Genomic DNA, 27,095 nt, shown 5'->3' with positions numbered 1-27,095 from the left:
ATTATTATTTGTTGTGAAGACATATATCCGTTTGATAGGAAAAGGAAAGCGAGGTGTACGCTGGCACCTGCCACCGGAAGGGGCACTACGCCTGCCTGCTCTTCAGAAAGGAGATGACAGAAGCACGGAAACGGAAGATAGGAAGGAGGGCTGGAACGAAAGAGTTAGCTATCAATGATTTACCTTAAACACATCACACAAGCAGTAACAAACAAAGCGCGGAAAATACTGCCAAGCAGCACGCTGAGTTAAAGTACACTGACGGCCTTCAGATACTTTCGTGTTGACGGTATTTCTGCTACAGGAACATGTATGTGTAAACTTGCGGGATGAAAAGAGCCCCTTGGCGTCTTTTTGCCATCACACTTGCAACAGAATCTTCGGAGGCAGCCATACGGAACTTTTCCCCGAACAGAATTCGCATAATTTCACGGAACATTCGTCAAATGGCGAAACGAGCTTAATTTCAATATTTTAGGGAAAATTTGCGCCAGTTGGCAGGCGTGTATTGCAGAGATTCAGGTGAGGGGATGCATGCCGCACCCAAACATTGGGGAACGCTAATCACCGTGCCTGCAAAAAAGCTCAAATCAAGCAGAAAAGAGCGCAAAGGGCCAACAATGCAGTTTTCCTCCCCCAGCGCTTGGATGCGGCTTGCGGCCCCAAACCGAAAGCTCTATATTTACTCGTAATTTTCAAACGCTCAAATGTATACTTCGAAAATTTTAACACAAGTTTTTTCACAATCTCCTGCTTCTGGCTAATTAACCTGCTAAAGGAAGGTGGCCAAGGTGGTGCCATTCCTGAAATCTGCTGACAGTCATTTTTCTGTTTACTGACCTATAGCACTAACCAGAATATTATGCAATCTTTTGAAACATACCGTATACTTAAAGAAATTCAACCTAATCCAGCTTAATGCTATTTTATCGCTAAGGAGGAGGGGTTTCTAAAACATTGTTATATGAACCAGAACCATTTTTTTTACTAAGGGACTATGCCAAATTCACTATGCTATCGACTGCACAAGTTATCCCTTAATATCTTCTGGTACTGCACTTACGGTATTTTAGTCTGACCTTGACGCTATCAATACCAGGTGCAACGCATCGCAAGTACGTTTCAATGTTAACAGTTGTAAAGTATTAGGCGTCTCTGGAAAATGAGCCGCCATTACCCAGGTAGCACAAAATAGATACGTAACGTTTTCGTAGCGTTCATCCTAGACGATAAAAACGGGTTAAACAAGACACGAATGAGAGAACTTCGGCGGGAAAACGTCGTATATCTCTGCTAATGTCCGGCTTAATTACTTTCTTGAGACGATCTAGAACACGTCTGCAAGACATATTCGAAAAGCTGGTCTAGAAATAGGATTGGGAAAGACACAAGTAATCCCTTTGCCAAAACTATTCGTAACCAATTTCTAAACGTTTTTAGGACGTTATCAAAAAGCTGGTCGAGAAGCGGTCTTGAAAAGTTTACGATCATCTGAAGCTAATTTTCGCGGGTGACGGGCGCGATCAGACATCGTTGTTCAAAACACGCGTTTAGTTTCGCCTCACGCGACTGGCCTATGCCGCGCAGACGTCGTCAGCCGCAGCCGTCGGCACGGCCTAGGCCAATCGCGTGAGGTGAAACTGATCGGGCGTTTCGAACAACGATCTCCAATCGCGCCCCTGATGAGTAGAAGCGTCGGTGTTTACTGTAAGAGCCATGGTGCAGTGTCAAGCACTGTTCCCTGCATGGCAGGCGCATCCTCTACCAAGTCGCACGAAAATGAGCCTGTTAGGAATAATAAATCCTTAATACCGCCTTTAGTAAGCTACGATGCTTACAACCACAATGGGAATGACATCCTGCAAAGAACAAATGGCCACGTCTTGGCAGATGGCCAGACCAAGCCATTCATGCCAAGAGTGCATGAAATGAGAACATTGTGACAAAGCAAAAACACTATTAAAATGTAATGCTTATGCAAGGTTCGAACAAACTGTGTGAGAAATGCAAATAGAAGTAAAAGTACATCAAGAATGACAAAAGTCGCAGAAAGGATTCGTAATGAACTCGAAAGGGAACATTCACTAGCACATAAGCAAAATTCCAAGTACACATACAAAAATGAACAGAAAAACCTGGAGTGTACTAAAGTGTCTAATTTATCATAGTAAAGTGCACGTGCTATTAGATGGACTAAAGTTATGCAGAAGTGACATCGAAGCGAATGGAAGAAGTAGACTGAAAAATGCAAGAGTATGAATCGAATGGTAACTGCCTCCAAGCAATGTTACCAATCAGCTAGAAGCTTGAAAAGAGCACAAAAAGAAATACCACCGCATGCCATCATAAAACAATCCTGTGACAGAAATAAAAAATATGGGAACAATGCAAAATTTGAAATATTGCCTTTAGGATATATCAGAGAAAGTAATGGCGAGAAAAAATGACCATACAACAAAAAAGCAATAAAGTGAAATTAGTACAGAATACTTAAACGGGGGATTCAGTGTAACAAGTGAACACTACTGTAGTACAGCGAACGATGAGACAGTAATGCTGCATCTTGCCGCTCCAGAACGTGAGAAATGAATATGCAAGCCTCATATTAGAAACCTACATAAACATGGAAATAAACTGGAATGCACTGGAAGCTGCATTTGTGTAACAAAAGAAGCAATGGTCGTAATAAATAGTAAGTGTTTTATCTAAAAAGCCCTTTACAGGAGGCAAAGGTGTACCTCTCTGGCAAAAACAAAGTTGCAACGAATAATTTGCGAGCCAGCAAATACATTAATTAGCACACTGACATGTCACACTTTGCGCACATCTCCAGTCTCCTAAATTAAAAAAAAAAGCACTCTGAATGAGAAAAACGTTTAACACATGTAGCCCAGAGCAAATTCTTTGCCAGTTCACTCACGCTTTCACACCCAAAAACATTTGGCACAAAGTCCAGGCACAGTTCCACTGATGTTTACCAATTCACCGCCACTTTCACGTCCAAAAATATTTGGCACACAGTCCAGGCAGAGCTTCATAGATAAACAGCTTGAGAGCACCCTACTGATTATTGTGCAGTCCCGCTGCTGGAAATAGAACTGCCGCACATGCTGGTAGGGGTTTCAATGTAGACACACTTGCTGCCCTGGGCAGGTATGCTCAGATATCTGCACTGGTGCTCCATTTTGTCGAAGTAGACACATTGATGCACTACGCTGGTAATTGAAATGTTTTGAATGCAAAGTATTGGCTTCACCAGAAAGACTTGCCCACATACCACCACTGGCATATATATGCACTTGCTTTTCACTCAGTAGCATTGAACTTAAAGTGTTCCCTATGTGGGAGCCATGTGTAAAACCGGTTTCACACGACCACTCTCGATCGCTATCAAGCCCGATCCGGATCGAAATTATGGATGCGACTGGCTCACTCTCGTAGCTTGCGCAGAGGAGCCAATCACGACCGAGAAATTCGATTTGTAACGGACTGGATAGCGGCTAAACGAGCCCCGTGTGAAACCGGTATCAAATAATGCACAGACGTACGCTAGGAAAATGTGTTGCACAAGGACAAAGAACTGCGACATGCCCTGTTGTGCTAAGCGCGCGAACAGAACACATGTATATATATATATATATATATATATATATATATATATATATATATATATATATATATATATAAACTGCGAGAGCGCTTCGCGAACTCCATGCGCACACATGGCACCCGCACGAACTCGGCAGGCCGCCGTAAAGCGCGAAGGGCGCACAGCGTACATTCTGACACATGTCCCAAACTGCAAACAATCGTACTACCTAAAGCATGCAAGTTATTTTATACCAAGGGCATACTCGACTCACGTATGCAGTATCCACAGGCGAGTTATGCAGCGTACATGCTGTATCCATTCGCCAAATAGTAAAATTGATAACAAGCACAAAGCTACAAGGGACTCAATACATTTATACCATTTGAGGCTTCAAATAAAATCGAATTTGGCCGTTTCATATATTGGACACAATATATGGACACATGTGGTACCCGGTAAGACCATGAAATACCTACCACGTGGGTAAAGGGGGCGAAAACACAATCGAGAACCTGAAGCGCAAAGGATAAAAGCACGGTATGGTGCACGCAAAATTCTTTCAGTGCGCTGTAGCGCGAGGGAAGAAAATAGGGCGAGCACTTGACCTCACCTTTTGGGATACCGCACTAGTACTGAATAATTAAAAAAAAGCCTGTTTGAACCAGTTCCCTTGTCTGCAACACTCTTGCTAAACGGGAGACTAAAATACCACGATGACGGCTCTATTGCGGAGATCGGCAAGGTGCGCACAGAGCGAAATTTTGCCGCTTTTCTTCGCATTCTGCAAAATGCTTTCTTGTTAGGATCACGCATAGCGGCCAATCCCGACGCTAGGGACACACAGGCACGATTTCGTCCCTCTAACTTTCGTCCTTATACTGCCCTTAACGCCTTAATTACAGCGTCAGTGAAAAGGCGCCTCACATACACATAACATGACAATGAACTTGAAGAGCTGATTAGTGCCCTCCACTCCGCGCCCTCCAATTGAAAACACTACTGATTTCCAAATTAAACTACACAAACAGATCGCACAACCCAAACTAATCACAGAACGTCGTTTTCTTGACGACAAAACCCTGCAACACTTACATGACAAAGGGCAGCGGCAGCACATTCAGAACAGTCGCAAACAGACCATAGTGCCATGCGAGTGCGATAACGCAACTATGCCCGGCTTCACGAATAACGTGGCCGCCTTGGTCACATAACAATTTAAAACACTACTGATTTCCAAATTAAAACCACACAAACATATCGCACAACCCAAACTGATCACAGAATATCGTTTTCGTGACAGAAAAACACTGCAAACCTTACATAGCAAAGGGCAGCGGCAGCACATTCAGAACAGCCGCAAACACATCACAGCGCAATGCGAGTGCGGTGACGCGACGACGCCATGACGACGCGAATATGCCCGGCTCGGCCGGCTGCCCGGCATCACGAATCACGTGGCCACCTTGGTCACATGATTTGACGACGGTATCGCCACCTTGCGCAAGGTTGGATCGCGTTGCTGGGTTGTTGAATATTGAAGAAGCCGGTAAAGAGGCTGACGCGCCGTGGCATGGCGGTGGCGCCTTCAGTCGTTTTCAAAACGTATTCAGCCCTCGTTTTTAAGCTGCCTGGCTTCCAACGTTATCAAAACGTATTCACCCCTCGTTTTTAAGCTATCTTGTTTGGAGCGTCTTTGATGCGTCGATTTCGGTCAAAAGTCCCCTTCAGACATTGAATCCCTTAATACGACGTTTTCAAGACTATGTGTGCTACCTGGGTACTCCCTCTTTTTGTACCATTGGTACTGCTTTCTTAGATGACATAACCTTTTATAAGTAAATCGGAGTTCAGAGAACTGCTTACCTTTCATTGGATAGTTATGTTAACGACGTTTTTGTGATCGCTATTAGAACATTATGGTATTTACGCTACAACTCTTCAAGGACTCCGTCGCCTCCTAAATGAACAATATATAAAACACTTCAAATGTTTAAGCTTGAATATTCATGTATGTGTTGGGATGCTAGTAAATATTTCATCATTAATCAACCAGCCTCGATATGTAAGCATCGTGTAAATTTTCTCTTGAAATATTATTCGTGATCTTCCAGCGTGTAAACGATGAAGCTCACACTGGAGATTCCCAACGTCTCTTTGCCAAAGGAACTGTCGCGTTTATGAATGTTCCACAAGATTTTTCTTAATCCCCTCCTGAAAAATGAGCTTTTAACGGAGCAAACGTACGTTTCAAGTTCGTTCTAACTGCAGCCATAAAGCTTACTTTCCCGTTAGGCTCGCTAGTTTGTTTCTAGATTCATTGATTTAGCAGTTATGGAAAGAAATAAATTGCGCCGTTTTCACTATTCTTATGTCTCCGCATTTATATCTGTCGTTCAATATGATTGCATGTACTACGCCCTTGTGATATGTACTTTTTCTCGCCACCCCTTTCTGCAATGCTTTGAAGCAATAAAGCAATTACTATAAACGAATAAAAATAAATAAGTAAGTAAAAATATGTATGAATTATTATAAATAAACAATCACAAGTAAAGGTTTAGACATGCCTCGCAATAGGAAGCATTCAATATAAAAATTTTTATCCGACCTCCGGCTAGAATATGTTTCATTGAGCACTTGTTTCTCATTTTGCTGCTTGTGGTGGCACAAAATGTTGACGTAGAGATATTTCGCTATTTTAGAGCTGACATTTTGCATACCGCTCTTCCTCTTACTTCCAAACAATACAGCCCATCGTCAGTTCTCATGCGGTCTTGCTTATCCAAGAATAAAAAACGTAGTCTTTTTTCTGCTTATTAAACGAGACATAAGTGACGCTAAAAAATTTTCCACATCCTATCTCTCGCATGACATTAGAAAAGCAACGCAGTGACTCAGGGATTGGAAGTGGCAGCATACGTCAGCAAATGCTCTTTCTCGCCTAAATCAAAATTCCTTCGTGAAATATACAACACCCTAAGATACTAGCTAATAAGTTTTAAGGCACACAGTGATCAAAATACGCAGTCATGACTTTGTAAGAACAGTCAGGTTAACAATAACGATGGATTACACGTGCCTTTTTAAAGCGAAATCATTATTTGCGCCAGTACACGAAAATCCGGCGACGGCGTGACCGACCGATGGCGCTAACAATAGCTAGCTGCGCAAAGGGAGAATTACGTGAAAAAGTGCTCAGATTGACGTCAAATTTCTGAGGGACGTTGCCGTGCGCAAATTAAACTTGAAACGGCAGTTCGGTGCGTCTCCGCCTGGGTGGAAATCGAACGCGGGCCCGGAAAGTGCGTAACGAGAGCGCTTTTCCGACGCCACGGCGTCTGCACTGGTTTGGATGAATAAAGGTGCGGCCTAGTGTATGCGTCTTCGCAGACATCACGTCGCTGTTTTACGGCTGTATAAAGGTGTGGCCCAGAGAGCGCACCATTGGGCGCACGACGGCGCAGCCAATAGGCGAAGAGAACAGCCGCGCCATGATTGTAAAAAAAATAGCGTATGAAGTAAAAAGCATTTTATCAAATGGAAAATAATGCTTTCGCATCCCATGCCTAAGCAGTATTGAGTGTCTCTGGCGAGTTTTTGGTAGTTCTAATCGTTCATTGGAAACATTCCTCGTTAAATTTCCTGCCATTCAAACATACGCGTGAATGTTAGCTTTACGTTGTCCTGAGAAACATTGCAAAAAAAATATTTGCGTGCCAAACACAGCGATCAGCTACAGCATCGCTTCGTTTTAAAGATAGGGGGCAGTGTACAGAAGAAAGGAGCACACCAAAAAAAAAAAAAACTGCCCACTCCCTTGCGTGCCTTTAAATGAAGCACCCTTCCTGAAACCTTGTTTTTAATAAAAGTTATGAGAATTTGTGAACCCTCAAACACAAACTCCTCAGTGCACCCTTACAGCACTCTTGCAGTACTCTGGAATATTTTTGGGTCTTATATACCAACCAGACGCTTTAAAAACGAACAGCTGCTCTAAACTTGAGGTTTTTCGAGCAAGTATTAAGTTATAAGCAATAATAATAATAAGTTAGTAAATATAATAATAGGAAGGCACCATTACTCATGCGCAGAAAGAATACTCGCCGAAAAAGGATATTTCAGTCTAAGAGAGGGAAGAACAAAAGAAGCACCTCTTACAAAAAGATTATAGGGTGTTACTTGCCTTAACCACTTTCTGATTATGAGGCACGCCGTAGTGGAGGACTCCGGAAATTTCGGCCACCTGGAGTTCTTTAACGTGCACGTAAATCTAAGTACATGGATGTTTGCGCATTTTGCCCCCATCGAAATGCGGCCGCCGTTACCGCGATTCAATCCCGCGAGTTCCTGCTTAGCAGCCCAACACCATAGCCACTCCCCAACCACGGCGGGGGGAGCGTCTCTCACTATGAAAGTATGGCAAACGAAAAATCAACATTCATTTTCTTCCGCAGCGTGCGTCGTCACCCCGTCTTGTTCCTGTCAGTACGTTCTTTTGGAAACCACTTGTGCTATGTGAGACCAACGTGCTTAGACAAACAATGTTGTGACATAGACATTTTTCCTCGCGTTTTGTATTCCTTCCCTGTGGTCGTTACTCTTGCTGCCTAACAATTATTTTCTTGAAGACACTTGAAAGACCAGCCCCCAAGCTTCAGCCAGCTGCTGCTCTCCTGGCTCATGTTACAGGCTGCTGCGCATCGGCTGTTGCGCATTACGAGGGCGAATAAGAAAGTGCCCCTATTTTTTTCACCCAAATTATGGCTGTAAATGCGAAGTCAACTCAGCCGTTGCAAGCCGTGGACCCCTTTTGGATCGGCTGGGCCTCATCAGTTGGTAACTCCGCGCCACGGCGCTGCTGTCAGTTGTTGAAGATGGCGATTGTGCTTCGCACGTCCACGGCGTGCAAGCAATCAAGTGTGACACGTTCAGTATGGAGCAAGGAACGAACACGCATCGCAATCCACAATGAAATGCAGGCCATGTATGGGGAATGATGTCCCGCTTCGATAAGTATGAGATGGCGACGTTGTGAGTTGACAGAAGCCCGTTAAGACTTGCATGACAATGGCCGTTCTGGAAGGCCGCGCATCTCACATTTACCGTTGTAATGCGGTCGGAGCAGAGGAAAACTAAGGTGCCTGAATAATACTTAAACGTAGCGAAATTCCTCCTCGCCCGCCCTGTCCTTCTCCTGGCCTTCTCGCTCTTTCTCTCGTAGCTAGCGGTCGAAGTTTGGCCGTTCGTTCGGAAGCAGCTCATAGAGATACACTAGGTGAGACATTAAAAATAGATTTTGGGTGTTTGCGCCTGAATTTTTACCGCAGTTAAGGCTTGATTACTGTGTGCTGTGCTAGCAGCGATGATCGGACGCTATAAAACTGGCGAAAGCGGATGTCTTTTGTGTTTTTTCAGCGAGTAACAGCGCGCTTCTTTTGTGGCTTCGTGTTGGCTGCCTGCTTCCAGTTAGAAAAGGCTATTGAGGCCAGTTTGGTGGACAAATTCCTTTTAGTGTCAAGTACTAGCGCAGCATCACAATTATTTGTCTCGCCAATAATGTATACGTAATGTACACGATGTTTATATACATGCCAAAGCTTTGTTTCAGTGTTATATCGTCCACTGCCATGCATTGTACTCGTAGGCAAGAAGGTTGTCGTGGCTTGCACAGATGAACCCGCTTCGTGAGTTATTTCTATTGCAATGATCAGATTCTTTATTTGGCTTCCTAAAGACACTTGCCTGGCGTGAAGTGGCTGCGATGAAGGTTTCACCGGCACACACCAAAGGTGATGGGCTTGCGTGTGTGCAGCAGTATGTAGCTGTCGGTTCAACAACTTGGATGCGCTTGCGCTGCTCGAAGTACATAATTACGTGTGTACTTGCTTGTACCCAATCGACTGCCATGTGTCCAGCTTGTGCAGCTTCGTAATTTAATCATCTAAGTACCACGATGACCAAACGCAATGCGCGTGACATATTCGCCTGAATAACGAAAGCGTCGTGTAGAAACGTGCGCGATCAACGCGGACCATGTCAGCAATTCTCGCCGTTTCGTCATGACGCTGGCATTTCTTTCTGCAGTGAAACTGATCCTACGCTTTTATCACAAACTGATGCTGTTGGCTCTCTAGCGCAAACGCCACAGTGGAACCAGTACTTCATTTCTGAACAGAGCGTGTCAAGGCGGAAAGGTTAACATAGAAATGGTTTCCAAGTCAATATGAGCGAATAAACTCGTGCACCACTATATCCTGCCGAGACGGCGAAGCGGATAAAGAATACTCACAATAGTCAAAATTATTTGCACTGGTAGTGAACAACTTGTCCTCGCAAAATATATTTCCAGCGCCTAACAAAAGCATGTAATGACAGGGCTACGCACTCTCAGCACTACAGCAATAACACGTGTTACGTTTGTAGCACGATATATGACTGAACACAGCCTACGCACTTCCATAGCTTAATACACCTGTTGACGATAGCGTGATCTGGAAAACAAATCTGAACGAGCACCGGGAATAGCGCCCGTGCATAAGCTTATTCACCCATGCATGAGCTTCGTAACCGTCAACAGGGCTAAACAAAACTCCGTTCATACACGTTTGAACCTCCCCCACTGTTAAAATCAATCCCTAACATAAAACAAACCAGAAACTGAGTTCTACAATGACGCGGTTAGCCAGGAACCTTGGGAAAAACAACCGAAATCCCCAGCGAAAGACTCGTCGCGGAAACTCGACGGCCAACTGTCATGGCGGTGAGTGCGCCGACAGGCCGAAAAGAAGAAAAAATAGAGAAAACAGGCGCAAAAAATACCACGTGACGACGTTCAACCAATTGGGAGACATAGACAAGAATGCTGTTCGATTATTGTTATGCACCCCATTAAAACCTTCGGAAGTGGTATCTTTTTGCACTAGCCAAGCCATAAAGAAGGTTGTTGTGCTGCATATACACCCTTTACTCCGAAAGTGGTTACGAAGGAATTGCACCCGATGTTTCCCTTATTACAGCGATATCTCTTATTGTGTCAATACCACAGTCGATTTCACGTTCACCGCTTGCACCCGCATCCACTGCATGAATATCAGAGCGGTCCGGCCCAGGATTATAAACTAATCACCAGAACTCAAGACCTCGTGCTACAGACTATCTGTCAGAAGTGACAGCTCTCATCCACTCCTCCTTTTTCCTTTATTTCTTGTACAATCGCCTTCCCATCCTACACTCTGGCAGACAAAAATAATGTGCCTCGACGCCGTCACGACACTAGCTGCTAGGATAGGCTTGTGCCAGACTCAATAGCTTCTTTATAAAGCATACAGTGACTACATTACGTGCCTAAAGATGACTCAACGTAAACCGTAGCGAGAGAAGAACCTGCGTCAATTTACTCGTTCTAAAAGTTTAAGTTACGAAGCACCTTAAGAATTCATAGCCTGTATCATTGCCACATAATGGCTTGACAGTACCGCAAAATATTGAAAAGGCGCAGAAGGGCCCACTAAGTGGGTTCTTGGGTTCTGTTTGAAGTACACGAACTGTCAGAATATTTCACTAAATATAGAACGATAATGGTGCAGTAAAGTTCCTCGTTGACGGGCACTATCAAATGAATGCATTTTTAGCGCCAAACTAATCATGTGCGCTACCCTTTCTTTCAGTTTCACAGACGCTGTAGGATATGGCGGTAGTTTAAACGTAAGTTATGCCTCAACAAGTTACTGCGGTTTCTCGCAAGACAATAAGCTGGTCTTCATAAAAAACTGAAGCACAGGTATGAATGGACAAAAATCTCAGGAGGAGAACTTCCATAGGAAGCTGTAAAAGCATAACAAGTATAACACTTCGGTCATGGCGACTTGATTATTTGAATAAATGCTTACTTCCGATTTACTTATATCAGTTGCTGTTGCCTGTTAAAACTACCTATTTCCTTTCCATGTTCTATAGTTACCATAAAATGTTTTTCTATGCGGCGAATGCAAACATTCCCAGATGTAAGTTGCCATTCACAATACTTACATCGCTACGCTTTTTTTTTCCCCGCATGGAAGGCTTAAACGCCGTAGATTCCTTAAAGTCGCTGACACGTCATGCGTATGGTGCGAAAAAAAACTACATTTGTTTTTTCTAACGTTATTCCAGGCTCACGATGAGGCCAATTCCTTAACGTCACTTATAGATCACTTCATGACATCGAAAAAATTCTTTTTTAATAATGACGCATGAGAACTCGAATGTCAAATCGATTCCGACGTCAAAAGTATGAACTTCACATGTGAGGTGTCCTTTAGGCGAGAATCAATATAGGAATATGTTTTTTCGTCTAAATAACTGCTAAGTAATGAAAAAGCCTTCAGTAAAATGTATATTTAACGTTCCATTGAGTATGAGAAGCAATAGAGTAACTGTACAAAATCTACGTTATTGCGCGGCAAGCCAATGCACATTACGCGTGACGGTTATAGAGGTTATGGTGATCTGAATGTGGTTATCTGTATTTTTGAACTCTGGATAGGTCCGAGAGAGGAGACCATTTTTCGCTGTTACCTTTTGTCTTTTAAGGCTAAACAATGCGTTAACAGGCGGACGAACGAGGCTGTGTAAAACAAGCAGTCAATATGTGTTACGATAGAAGTACGACCATGATTAAAGTCTCAACGATTGCATGTTGACAAGTCCGTAAGACGTTATCGGGGATCGTTCAAATATTCGCGACAAGATTTTTCCTAATCTGGCTATTCGATGCACATTTAGGACTTCTCCATCAATGGTGCCAAAAAAGGCGTAAGCAAGAGAAAACGGACTGAGCTGTCATCTGGCTCTAGATGTTTTATCAATGCATGGAGCCTCTCGTGCGATATGAATAAGAACGCCTAAATTGCTTTAAAGAGGTGGTAGTGGCTATATTGGGGCTGTCGAATATAAGCATTAAAGTGGTAATTGTGAAAGCCACTTGGTACACAATTAGGTACCAGTATCGAATCCACAGTTGCCAAGTAATCATTTCTTACGATTATTCGAGTTACTTCTCCATATTGTTCAACATGATAGATATGTTTATGCTATATGGTCCATGTAGCAACAATGATGACATATGCATTTCTAAGAAAAAAAAAACAAAGAACCGTTTGACATGAAATAATATTGAGTGCGGTGCAATGCCTACAGCTTCAACCTAGCGGTTGCCGCCACGAGGGAAGGAGTGGGGAGGATGGACTCATCCCACAGGTTCGCTGAAGAGGCTAGCTGTACGTTCTTGTTGGATGCTGTAACAAATAATACAGCCATATGCATCCTAGAAGAAGCAGGGATAAAGGCCGAGGCAGAGTGCAACGCACGCAAGATTGCGCTCAGCGCGGCGGTCAGGGGCACTTTCAAGGTAGAACCGCTTCCGAGAAACGTCCACCCGCTATTCAACGAGGGGCGCCGAAAGCCGAGGGCCCGAGCACTGCTGAAATCGACCGCCAACTGCCCGAAACTGGCGGCATTTATAGACGCGGCCCAGTATAGACGCAGCGACCGGTGCGCGGCCGTCTCGGTACGCTGGGATGGCACGATAATTAACGCAGCATCGCTCAAGGGGGTAACGTCCGAAGTGGCCGAACAGGTGGCAATAGCCATGGCAATGAGAGACACCGAACGTCCTTACGTCTACACAGATTCGCGATCGGCGGCCAGAGCATTCGCCTCGGGCTCGATTTCGCGGGAAGCGGCGGCCGTCCTCGGCAGCGAGGGAGCCGCGGGTCATCACATAGTCAAATGGTTTCCAGCCCACATGGGGGCCGACGTGCACCCCGAATTTCCCAACGCCAACGAGCTGGCGCACGGACGCGCGCGAGGACTCACGCACCGCGGCGATCGTGGCGAGCGAAGTGACGGCGAGGGAGGGGAGCACCGAGACCCGCTGCTCACCTTCAGCGAAATAACAACACACTATCAGCTGTCGAGGAGGACCTTCCCACTCCCCCACGCTAAACTCACTAGACCACAGTCATCGATATTCAGAATGCTTCAGACAGGGTCGTTCCCCTCGAGAGGCAGACTGAGCCGTTATTCACCAGTAGAGCCTCAATGTCCGGATTGTAGCGAATCGTACTGCTCGCTAGCGCACATGCTCTGGCAATGCTCCGCGTTAAGCGGCACTGTGTTTACTAATGAAGAAGACTGGGTGGACGCCCTGCAAAGCGACGACCACCAGACCCAGCTCCGGGCCGTCCAGAGGGCTCACGAAAGGGCGGAGGCTCACGGGCTTCCCGTCCCAAGGTGGGTGCGGCCCGCGACCCCTGCCGGCCACTAAACCAAGAGTGGGTGCGCAGGGGTTCCTCCTGACACAATAAAGTTATTTCCTGCTCCTCCTACAACGCCTTTCAAATTGTAAGAAAAGTTATCACAGAGGATACATTTAGGCACTAGATAAGTCGCATAATTTTGGATGTACCCTGCAACGAAGCACCTTCCTGCGACATAAATTTGTTAGCGGAAGTTTGCTGAGAATGTGTGCACTTCAAACCCTACTTTGTCATTGCAACATTTTGCGGCAATAGCAAGGTGTTACGTTCGAACGATAGCCGTTATAAAGGGTAAGGGTGCTTGCCACTGGAAGTGTTAGAACAAGTAAAATGCCGTATGTTGTCCTTTCACTGCGCTTTAGGCCGGATCATTTACTAGGCACGTATTGTAATCAGAGTATGCTGCATAAGCCATTCGGCTTCTTCGTGTGTATGGTGTCCCCGGCTGTGTGGTGATATTTTCATTCCGTTTTTTTTCCTGTCTATTGATTTAATCTCCACCGATTGCTTCTTTTGCAGTATTCTGCTTGGTGATGGAATATGCGCTAGCACCGAACGTGTCGGCTTGACATCTACTGTGTTGGGCTGACAAGCTACAAGAAATAAAGTAAAAGTGGAGTAGAAGAGAGGTGGTACTTCTGACTGATAGTCTGAAGGAGGAGATATTTAATTATGGCCATTATTTTATAAGCCCGCGACAATCTACTTTGACATTCTTGCAATGGATACGGCTGCAAAGGCTGGACACCAAATCGCCTATAAGACTGACACCATAGCAGATATCGCTGTGCGATGGCGAACGTCGGATATAATTCCTGCGTAACAACCTGTGGAGTAGAGAGTGTAAGGGCGGCGTAACAACCTTCTTTATGGCTTGGTTACTGCTGCAAAACCATTTCCCAAGGTTTTAGCTGAGTAAATAATATTCAAAGGAAAGCCCTCTAAAAGTTGCAAAGTTTTTCGCTATCGATATGCAGCTGGCGGTTGTGTATAAATAAATATTATTTCGAAGAAATTGTGCTACTCAAGTTATTATATATTTTATGCATCGCAGGAACTCAAACGTATACGCAAGGTTTCTATGGTGAGAGTAAGTGATTCATTTTTCTAGCCAACTGGCGTCTAGTTAGGATTTTAAAAAAATGTTCTTCAAGAGGCACATGGTATTCTTCGCTTGTATATACAAGAAGCAGTTATGCGGGGATAGAATTGCAACATTTTGCACTCGATCCCTTTCACTGCGCCTGAAATGTGGGTAATTTTGCGAAACATGCTTGCCGTGTCGTTATTTGCGTCAATACACAGGCTGTGCTGCTGCGAGCGTTACCTAGAGAACAAATTTTACCTTGGAAGATTTCTGTTCAAATGACCTGCTTGTCACACAGGTCTAGAAAGGGCGATACGCGTAGAAGCATGAAAAGACGCGGCAAACATTTACCTGAAGTGGGGTGGCAGGAGAGGAAAAAGCCGGAATGGTGAACAGGTGGGTTAAACAGGGCTGCGTGTCTTACGAAGGCCTATAGTCTACGGTACGTGGTTGCATAATCATTTCCGTATGCTCTAATGATATACAAGTTTCAAAGCTTTTGAGCCCTTTAGTGCGGCCCCTGCCGAATTGATGTCCAAGACATGTAGATACTTAAACTATTGCATGTGATGTGACTACGTGTATTTCCTCTGCGGCGATGAACCGAAATTTCTTTCTAGTAATTAAATATTTTTTGTGGATGTCATGACCGCGGCATTTAAAGTGGCCTATTGTGGTAGTTAAAGGGCTCATTAAAGGCAAATTCTTTTTCCCGTCTTGTCCTTGGCCGTCGAATCCTGTATCCTGTAGTTCCGCACCAGTCACGAGGGCTTATGTATTGTTTGCTACGGGGGGCACACCGTCGCTAGTAAACAGCGTTCCTTTACGCGTACGTAGCATAAAAGCGGTAGTTAACTTCTGAATATATATATGATGACGTACTGTTTAGTGCAACAGCCGGTCGTATATGTTTTCCGTTCAAGTGCCTGGGACGGCAAAAGAGACTGGATCTTGGTTTCGTTCTTGTCTTCATCTTAACATGTATAAGAATGTCCTTCATATTGCTGTCGTCTACAGGCTACTCATCGAGGGTCGTAGAAAAAATTCTAAAATGTGTACTGCCTAGTGACAATCAGTGTTTTATGAGCATGTTCTCCCCGTTTACCAGTGCGTTTGGAGATTTTGTGGTAAGAACAGCTATTGTTGCTATTGTGTTCACTAGGAGCGGTTTCCGGACGTCGGCAAGGAGAAGCTTGGTGAGCTCTGTATCGGACTTCGCAAGCACCATGTTAGGGTGGTTTTTAATGCGAAAGCATCAAATTGTCCATTCAGTGAAAATGCTAGCGTTTGCCGTTGACAGGACTGAGTCAGTAGCTAAGCACGCCACGTCAGGAGCTACGCCTCGATGTTAAAGAGCGCGCGAGATTTATCACCTGCTGCCAGGGTAGCGCGTTAGGTGTTGCGTGAGGGGAGGAGGCATCACTGCAACGCCACGTCACCCTGGCTCTGCCTCTCCACACGAGCACTCCTTGTCGGAGCACAGCCAACACCTCCTAGATAGCCGGCCTGTGCACTCTACTCGTCATGCAACTTGGACCAAAACTGGATGGTCTTGCCCGCCGTGACAAAAATGGTAACATAAATATCACTGCAGTTTGTTCGGGAGCATTGTCATTAGATTCTATGGTAATAAGGCAAGGTGGCAAGACGTCATGGATGGCAGTGCACCGCCCTTGTGCTATCTAAGAGGCACTGGCAGAGCGCCCGAGAGGGATCACCGGCTGCATCAATAGCATGCCGGCATTTTACGCCAGGGCAAGTCGATGGGCGAACGTCAGGCGACAAGACCGACTCGCTGGTGTTCGGCGCGGGAACCGGCTCTGAATCAGCATTCTAAAACTGGTACAGCACAACGTAGAAAGGAAGAAACGAGCCGAACCGGCCAGAGAAAGTAAAAGAGTGCTGAAGTCACCGCACTGTTCCTTTATCTGGGGGCTCGGCTCGTTTCATCCTTTACACGTTGCGCTGTGCCAGTTTTAGAATGCAATACCAACTCACCCAATCCTCAACCTTAGTGAACCCTGAATCTGCGTTGTCACTGCTGTCAGGGGCCATCTGGCGTGGCGAGAAAGCTGTGAAAATGGCGCGAACCTGCGATGAGCCCGTCCGCACGACGGTGACAGGGTGCGCGGGGCTTACAACACGGCAGGCTTGCGAGAGGCAAGGGCTAAGGAATCTTCAGTAACACACCTCTAGGTCGATGGGTCGCTCGCTCAAGGCAGCTTGCCTGCCTGGTCGCCGTGGCAGGGCGCAGGCAGAGACACAAAGACATCAAGTGGACCAGACTGCTGTTTCGTCATGCTGCTCGCTTCGTGCCTGCCCCATTTGGAGGCCATCTAAGAAGACGGAGCGTTTGGAAAGATTGTCTCATTATCTGTGATTTCGTCTGTAACCTATGCTTTCCACAATGTTATCAAATGTCTTGAGACCCACCTGTTTCTCGTGTGCTGTGTGTGATTTTGTTTAGAAAAGGTTCGTTCTATATTATTTTCAGTAGGAATTCAGGTTTCATGATAATTTATATTGTTCTTGTATGGAGGCTATGCGATGAGCTTGCCGCCGGCCAGCCATGGTGCAGCGTGATCTCGGGAGCAGTCGCCACCACGGCCGCTCAGGTCGAGCGCGCCAGCATGCTCTATTCTCGTGCTACCTGCACGTGAACAACTCTTCTTCTATGCCTGCTCTGCAGGCGATAGTCGCGCCCCTACATTGTTTTGAGCATCGAGGCTTGTCATAATCTACTTTAAAGATACTTCCGGTTGACATATGCTTTCTTAGTAGAATGCTGAAACAGCGATTTGCTGATTTCTATAGATAAGAAATAATGCCGCTAGACTATAATCTTGTTTCATTGCTATAACAAAATCCGCCGAGGTTGCTTAGTGGCTATGGTGTTGGGCGTCTAAGCACGAGGTCGCGGGATCGAATCCCGACCGAGGTGGCCACATTTCAATGGGTGCGAGAGCACGCGTGTTTTTAGACTTAGGTACAAGTTAAAAAAGCCTGGTCCAAATTTCCAGAGCCCCCCACTACGGCGTGCATCATAATCAGATCCTGGTTTTAGCATGCAAAACCCCATATTTTCTTTTTCTGCAACGTAGTTTTATTCCTAAATATGGTACCTTAGGCGAAAACTTCGAAGATCGATAAACTAGGCTTGACATTGCAAAAAGGTCTTACCTGAAAAGATTCGTAACAGCAGGTGACACGCAATTTTCTGTCTGTAGTAGCTTTGTGGCTCTGGTATATGGCAAACAGAGCTTACAAATAAACATACTTAATCATTGCTGCTCTTCTTTCTTCGTATATTGCAGTTTCGTCACTGTAGAGTTATTATTTAACCACAACATTTAGATCCTAATAATATTGTCACGTGGTAATGACGGCAAAAAAAACAGCCAAACTGTGAAAGACGAAACTAACGTTTTATTGGGCGAAATTGTGCCTTCCAGAACAGGCTACACTCAAAGAACGGCGACAGCGGCGAACATAGGCGGGGATCGTCGAAAATCTGGGGCGCGATCGGAGATGGTTGTTCGGCGCGTTCGTTCGGTGACCGCGCGCGATTGGCCTACTCCGCGGCGACGTCGCCAGCCGCGGGGCGCGGCCACGTTTTTGGTGACGTCAAAATGACGACACGCTCCTGTCAATCATCCTCCCACCGAGCATCTCGTCTGCTAGGCGGCGAACCCAACGGGAGCTGGGAAGTTTGGAGCGATCATACGGCTTCGCATGGCGCGTGTGGTGGATTGGATTACATCCAACCGGCGGCTGCGGCATGGCACGTTTCGATTCAATCCATAGTTTTATTCGAGCAAATGGCGCTTCCGTTGGAAACTTGGGTTGGTAAGTAACAACAAAGAAACAAAGTCCGAGGTGACACAGTCCAGAAAAAAGTCGAAAGTTCCGCTATGCGAAGTCCCCAAAGTTCATTCGCGCTGGTGAAACTGCTTACGACGCATAACATGAACTACTTCAGGTCGTGAGCGGCGCCGCTGTCAATGCGAAATGCCGTTTGGCACGACCTCATAGTCCAGTTCGCCAATACGTCGGATGACCTTGTAGGGTCCGAAATAGCGTCACAATAGTTTCTCACTGAGTACTCCTCGACGTATTGGGGTCCAAACCTAAACACGGTCGCCAGGCTGACACTGGACGTGGCGTCTTCGGAGGTTGTAGTGTCGGCTGTCGGTACGCTGCTGGTTCTTGATCCGTAGGCGGGCGAGCTGTCGGCCTTCTTCGGCGCGCTGTAGATAGGTAGCGACGTCAAGATTCTCTTCGTCGGTCACGTGCGGTAGCATGGCGTCGGGAGTCGTCGTCGGGTTCCTGCCGTAAACCAGCTCGAACGGAGTGATCTGTGTTCTTTCTTGCACCGCCGTGTTGCAAGCGAAGGTGACGTACGGCAGGACGGCATCCCACGTCTTGTGCTCGACATCGACGTACATTGCTAGCATGTCGGCGAGGGTCTTCTTCAGGCGCTCCGTGAGACCATTCGTCTGCGGGTGACAGGCAGTTGTGCTCCCGTGGCTTGTCTGGCCTTACTGCAGAATGGCTTGGGTGAGCTCTGCTGTCAAAGCCGATCCTCTGTCGGTGATGAGGACTTCTGGAGCCCCATGTCGCAGCAGGATGTTCTCGACGAAAAATTTCGCCAATTCGTCTGCGCTGCCTTTCGGTACAACTTTAGTTTCAGCGAAGCGGGTGAGACAGTCCGTCGCCACAATGATCCACTTATTTCCGGAAGCTGATGTCGGAAACGGTTCCAACAAGTCCATCCCGATCTGCGGAAAAGGTCGGTAAGAAGGCTTGATCGGCTGTAGTAATCCCGCTGGCCTCGTCGGTGGTGTCTTGCGTCGCTGACAGTCTCGACATCTCTTGACGTAACGGGCGACATCGGTGGTTAGGCGCGGCCACTAATACCTTTCTTGTACCCTCGATAGCGTCCAGGAGAAACCGAGTTGCCCAGAGGTCGGGTCGTCATGTAGGGCGTTAAGTATTCTGGACGCAGCGCCGACGGAACAACAAGAAGGTAGTTGGCGCGGACTGGTGAGAAGTTCTTCTTCACGAGTAGGTTGTTTTGAAGCGTGAACGAAGACAATCCGCGCCTAAATGCCATACGGACAATGTCGGTGTGCCCTTCCCAATATTCGACGAGGCCTTTTAGCTCCGGGTACGCTTGTTGCTGTTGAGCGAAGTCTTCCGCGCTTATTATTCTAAGGAAGGCGTCGTCACCCTCGTCATCTTGCGGCGGCGGGTGAATGGGGGCGCGTGATAGGCAATCGGCATCAGAGTGTTTTCGCCCGGACTTGTTGGTTACAGTGATGCCGTATTCTTGTAGTCTGAGGCTCCACCGCACCAGCCATCCTGAAGGGTCCTTTAAGTTAGCTAGCCAACACGACGCGTGATGGTAGCTGACCACCTTGAATGGCCTCCCATATAGGTAAGGGCGGAATTTTGCTGTAGCCCAAATGATGGCGAGACATTCCTTTTCAGTAGTGGAATAATTGCCTTCCGCTTTTGACAGCGACCGGCAAGCATAAAATACCACCCGTTCAAGTCCTTCTTTCTTCTAAACTAGGATGGCACCGAGGCATAGGCTACTGGCGTCAGTGCGGATTTCGGTATCGGCGTCCTCGTCGAAGTGTGCAAGTACCGGCGGCGACTGCATGCGTCTTTGGTGTCCTCGAAATGCATCGGCCTGCGGTGCCCAATAAAACGCTAGTTTCTTCTTTCCCAGTTTGGCTATTTTCTTTACCGTCACTACCAAAAATTTCTCCAAGAACGCACAAGTTAATCTTCACAACGCACACTACTGGAGTGATAGGAATCCCCATTGGCTGGCATAAACACGACACCAATACCTGTGGTCGCTTAATGTGTGGTGCGGTATTTTTAATGGCAACATCACCGGACCCATCCTTTTCGACAAGACACTAAACGACGCAACGCTACGTAAACGACATCCTCGAGGCCCCTGGGAACGACGCCTGTTGAAAATTTCCACTTGCGTACCTTAGGAACATGTGGTTTCAACACGATGGTGCTCCTGTGCATAACAGTAGTTAGTCAGTCTCGAACGTGGCTCGACAAGATTTTTCGTGGACAGTGGATTGGCCGGCCAGGACCTGTACCCTGGCCTGCAAGGTCGCCGGAAATGATACCGCTGGACATATTCTTGTGTGGCTACGTGATAGATCGCGTCTATAGTAGTGAAACTACCACACCGGATGGCCTAAAGGTGAAAATGAGCATATTCTACCGCGAGATTCCACCATCGTTGGTCAAAGCTGCATCAGCACAAGTGTTGCAAAGAAGCAAGTACTGTATTGGCTTCAAACGTTGACCTGTTTGAGAACGTGCTATACGTGGCAGTGGAATACAACCGCTCAACATTGGTGTAGGACGTCGTTGTCTAACGCACCTTCGTGACGTCACCCTATCCCAACATAAAAAAAGATTGTGAAAAAGGTAGAAATACGTAAAAAAAACTGCTTTGTTCTGCCTCTATTCCGGAGTTCAAAAGATAGAAAGGGTAAATGGCTAAACCAGTTGCACCTTTAGGTATTTCCTTGTGGGTGGCAGAGACGCTTTACGTGGTTTTGGTTTAATTTTTATTGAAATAAACTCCTTAGTAGCTCTTTTCTACTCTTCCGAGAGCTGTCTTATATTTTGTTCATGCTCTTTTGCGAACTATTTTTTAAACATTGTTTGAATTCCTTTTGTAGCTTTGTTCCACAATACGCGAAAGCGAAAGCTATTCTGAGTCCCTCATGATCGAGCGCGACATTCATGATCCAGCCTTCCTACATGACGATGTGGCGATAAACGAATGCAGCCGCATATTTTTCAAAGGTTACTTCGAGGCATTTGAGTAGCGGTGCGCGAGCGCGCATCTACTTCATATTTCGCGTGGATTTGTTTTTTCCTTGGAAAAAGTAAGCAGGCACAATTCAGCACGAGATAAATGCTTGATTCAGAGTTTATTTGCGATGTCCTGCATTAAAAAGCAATAATTAAATAGTTCACTGAGTAAAAACAATTGTTTAATACTTCGGAATGAAAAAAAATACTGTCTGTAAGTTAACACAACTGCCGCTACTACGCAGTCCGTGCAGTCTCTCTAGAGCTCTTGTTTTTTTTTAATGTTGGTCTAAGTTATCTGGCACACACGGCATACTCTTGTGCTTGGTTCCGGTACAGCATTCTGCTTACATTCCCAAATTATGTACTCCGTTTTCACGTATTTTTTATTGTTGCAGTAATTTGCCTACTTGTATAACCCAACAAAGGTAACTCAACTCTCCAAAAACCCCAAATAGGGGTTGTAGTATTTGTAAATATATAAATAAAATAATTAAAAATAACAAATAAATCATCGTAAACTAAGCCAGTAGTAAATTTGTAGGCACGAAAGGAAAGCCGGGGAACCAATATACCCGTCTTCCCCATCTATGACCGAGCCGCACTACCCGCACAATGAATTATGCGTTCTCAACGGCTAGAGGTAATTGCGTGCGCATCTACTAATGCTCACACCAACCTATAGTTCATGCAGCTACGTAAGCCTTACAACTAAAGAATTGCTCCTCTTCTGATTCTTCAGCATTAAGAACATTCCATTTAAAACATTCCACTGGCACTCAAATCATTCAACATGTTTACCGTGAAATGATTTGAAGAATGGCGCAGAAATAACTACGGAATCCGAATAGTTTCTATAGAAATTAGATGAAGAACTCATGCAATTATTCGAGCTGCAGTCGTAACTTTGCTATGAGGATATGCGAACGAAGGGCTATGATTGACTGACCAATAGCAGATGATGAATATTTCATCTTCAAGCAGAAAAGTGTAAAGAAGCAATATATGCAGAATTAGAGAACGGATAGGCAAAAGAACCCAATGAAGAAGTTCTATCACTGCCGGGGAAGCCACACGCACGAAGAATTGCTAATTACAACGCTTCATTGACGTGAACAAGAAAGACGACAGTAAGTGTGCTGCAGAATTGCGCCTGCACCATACGGTGACTATATTACGTGCCTAGCGACAGAAGAAATTACGTCTCTTCATTTGTTTGAAATGTTCGAGTGACGAAGCACCTTTAGAACTTATAGTGTGGTATAATCTGCAAATTACGCCTTGTTAGTACCGCAAAATGTTGAAAAGCCGCAGTACGGACTACTAAACGTGTTGTAATTGAAGTGCAGACGTTCTCAGCAAATGTCAATACAAACGGTAATGGCGCACACTAAGAAAACGAGTATCTCTTTACTCTTTTCGGAGAGTCTGGACTCGCCACGTATACGACACACTTTGTGGGAGACACCCGAACTCTCTTTCGGCAGAGAGTCCCGAGACTATCTGTGCTCGATACAACTTGGTTATGTGACTCCACACACAATAGTCATGCACACTCTCTTGTAGTAGTCGCCAAACCCTCTCAAAAGGGTTACGCGACTAGTGCTGAGGGAGTCCGTTAACTATTCTGCATGAGTCAGACGACTCAAGATAAAGCGTCGCATGACCACTGCTGAAGGATTTGGGTAACTATTCTAGATGAGTCTGATGACACCAGCAGTGTGTGTCAAGTTACGCTTAGTGCGTGGTACAGTACACTTGCAAATAGAGTAAAATAACTAATCCATGTAAGCCGTTTGACTCTCGGATGGCAGTGTCGAGCCGCTTTTCAAAATGTGTCACCAACTTTTGCTGTAAGTACACACGACTACGGCTAGTTCTCAAGATGACTACTGTGAAAAGACAACATATACGAAAGAACCCATAGCAAACTTGCCAAAAAGGACATGGCAGGTTAGCAACAAAAGTTAACATTTCATCACCCTTTGTTGTCTTCTGGAAAATTCAAATGTATTAGTCAGCACAGAATCACCAAGAAAGCAAGACAGCTCTCATTACTATTAAACTGAAATCAATAGCCAACCAAGCAAAACAATCTTAAATAAAAATGCAATATGTTACCTGCAGGTGCATATGCATGACACTGCACTGCAACTCAGAACCATAATGAGACCTCAAAATAATATGTAACTCATGTAGAAGTTCAATTCAGCACTCCACAAATCTCTAGTGTCAAAACATTTATAAGTTAAACCTATTTCACTGTTCTTCGAGACGTGTTTTTATTTAGAACTAAGGATTTGACATTTTAAGCAAGTAAGCTAGACATAAATAAAAAAGGCTTATGTACTTAAAAATACTTATGTACAAAGGAGACCCAGATAATCAAGTGCAATAAAAACAATATTCCAGCTTAGATTACATAATCTATGAATTATACTATGCTTGCTGAAAACAACTGGTTGACAATTGATAATCCAATCTAACAGTGAAAACAGCTGTCTTACCTTATGGTACTCTTGTTGGCACTTTTCCCCCACAAATTGTGCGTGTTAGCGTCAGTTGAAAATTGATATGAAAAATACCCCATTAAAAAGTTGTGCATCAATTTTATTCTGTCATACAACATGCAACAGCGTACAAAAGCTTCACAATAGATATTATTACAAAAATAACTACAGCAGCATTTATAATAATTGTTTTTTGATGTTGACAAAGATACTTTTCCGAGACGAAGTATAATAGCCGACACAGACAATTTAACAGATTGCAATAACCACTAATACAAAACTTGCCATAATGCAAAAACGCTGACAAAATATGTAGCACAGCTAGCTGTATTTTGTTACGGCAAAGATAGCACATGAGTAATGAAGACAAGGGAGGAAGCATAATACATAAACAAACTATACCGAGCTGCATGCACGCAGCTGTAACAATACACCATGGTGCACCAAGATCCAAAAGAAACAAAGAGGAAGATGTGAGGAAGGCTTCTTTTACTCATCACAAGTTATCCTATAAGAGCAGATTATGCACTGGCTGTAATCTACCCTCAGCACATACGTAAATAAGTTACATTAGGTGCTACATTTACAAATCACTAATACGATATTCTTGTGATTGTCCTTATTCCGAGTTTTATCTTGGAAAGCATGACTGAGTTACGTAAAGCCTCCCTACGGCTTGGCACATATATAGAAAGAAGTGTTTCTATAAACACTGGAGGTCATGTAAGGATGACTGACACATACCTCTTTTTATTCTTTTGTCTTTGTCCTTAGGGTTATCTACCACAGTAGTCTTCTGTAGAATGAAGCACATCCAGATAATACAGCGTGGGCAACAAAGTGTGAATACCTGTTCTTCATTTCTACCTTTCTCTGGTGTCCGGCTAAGGTAAGATTGGTGCAAAAAATGCTCTTCCCAATGTATGCGTTCCCACAAAACAAAACAGCAGCAGATGATAAGCCACATTAATGGAGCGTAAAATAAAACATCTGTTCTTAACTTAGCACTGCCATTCCAATCTGGTGCGATTTTCTGCTTTGTTGTGTACTCTAGCACAGGTGCTACGCAGTTCACTTGGTGCGCAAAGCAACTCTCACACTAAAGCAGGACGTCAATTTTGTTTTTCAAATTCTAAGCGAAACTCTGGTTATGGGGGACAATTGCAAACTTATCGTTTAGCTTTGTATCTTTATTATGTTGTAGAGCAGGGTAGAAAGGAAGAACAGATATTTATAATTTGGGTTCCCAATGTGCATTGCATGGATATGTTTCAATGAATGATAAAACTACTTGGTAGATAAAAATATGAAAGATAAGAGCATTAAGGTCGAAGTCTACCATATAAGTAACTGGGAATTTTATGTGCAATTGAAATTTTGCGATTCCTAGTGATGAAGAAACAGTTTTTTTCGGGGACCTTGCGAGTACGCGATACTCTAATATACTGTTACTTCGCTTTCTTAAGTTGACTATTTAGTTTGTTTTTTAATTGTTTGAACTAGGCAAGTTTACAAGAATCTTGTGATTTTACAAGAAGATGACACATTTCATTTTTTTTCCGGTGAACTTTTTTGAATAAGAACGTGCGTTAACCCAGGCTTTTTAGCTACTCATTATGTTTTTTTTTCGTACTTTTTGTTCACATGCGACCTCGTAGCATGCGAGCTTAAATGTTTAATAAGTGCAGTGATTATAACATAAAATGCGTTTCATTGTGCTTTTTTATACATATTTCTGTCGCTACAAATATACGGCTACAAGTTCGCCCAATCGTCCTTGTTTTGGGACTGTCTTTGCGCAATACAGGTTTAGATTTTAAATCTTTCAAAACTATAACCTTTGTCGCTGAGTTAGGCCAGTTCAAATAATTACTGAAGGCTTGGTTTTGAGTTGTTTTCAGTATAATCCATCAATGTTCTTTGCTGCAGCAGTGATTGAAAGGTTTAATGTCAGTAAATCATTCTAAACAAACTGAGCATTATTTTAAATACGTTAAGGACGTCACTAACAGATGTTAAAAAGCAGCCGGTTACATTGTAGCGAGATATCGATGTTACTTCAGTTTTATCAGATGTTTTATCAAAGAAATTCAGTTCTACATTGATACAAAAGGTATGTTGCATGTCAATTGAAATATTGTGCAAGTCGTATTGACACCTGTTGGGAACTTCTTTCCTCAAGTATACTTGAAGTATCATGATCATCATCATCGTGATCAACACCTACTACAGCACGAAGGCTTCTCCCAGTGATCTAGTTACCCGTCTTGCGCAAACTTATTCCAACTTGCGCCTGCAAATTTCCTAATTTTGTCACTAGGCCTTGTTTCCTTTCATCCTCGACTATGCTTCTTTTCCCTTGGCACCCATTTTGTAACATTAATGACCCACCAGTTATTTGAATTAAGAATAACATGGCGCTCGAGTTCCATTTTTTTCTGTAATGTGAGCTAGAACATTGGCTATCCCTGTTTTCTCTCTGATCCACACCGCGCTTTTCCTTTCTCTCCTAAGGTTACGACTACCATGTTTAGAGCGATGTCTCTACTCCTCAAGGTACAATTCCCAAGGTCAATCTCGGCGCGCGTTTGACCTTCAGCCGCAGACGCGCATGTGTGAAGGTCTGACGTCACGTGAGGGGATCCGCTGCGGAGAGGCACCACAGCTGCGCTCGCTCGAGCCTCACCGCTGTCTACCACATAGCTCTGCGAGGTTTTAACAACTGGTTCGCCGGCGCTTGTTCAGTCAGG

Source organism: Dermacentor variabilis, chromosome 8, assembly GCF_050947875.1.
Source record: "Dermacentor variabilis isolate Ectoservices chromosome 8, ASM5094787v1, whole genome shotgun sequence".
Taxonomy (NCBI): domain Eukaryota; kingdom Metazoa; phylum Arthropoda; class Arachnida; order Ixodida; family Ixodidae; genus Dermacentor; species Dermacentor variabilis.
Note: the sequence above shows the minus strand (reverse complement) of the source record.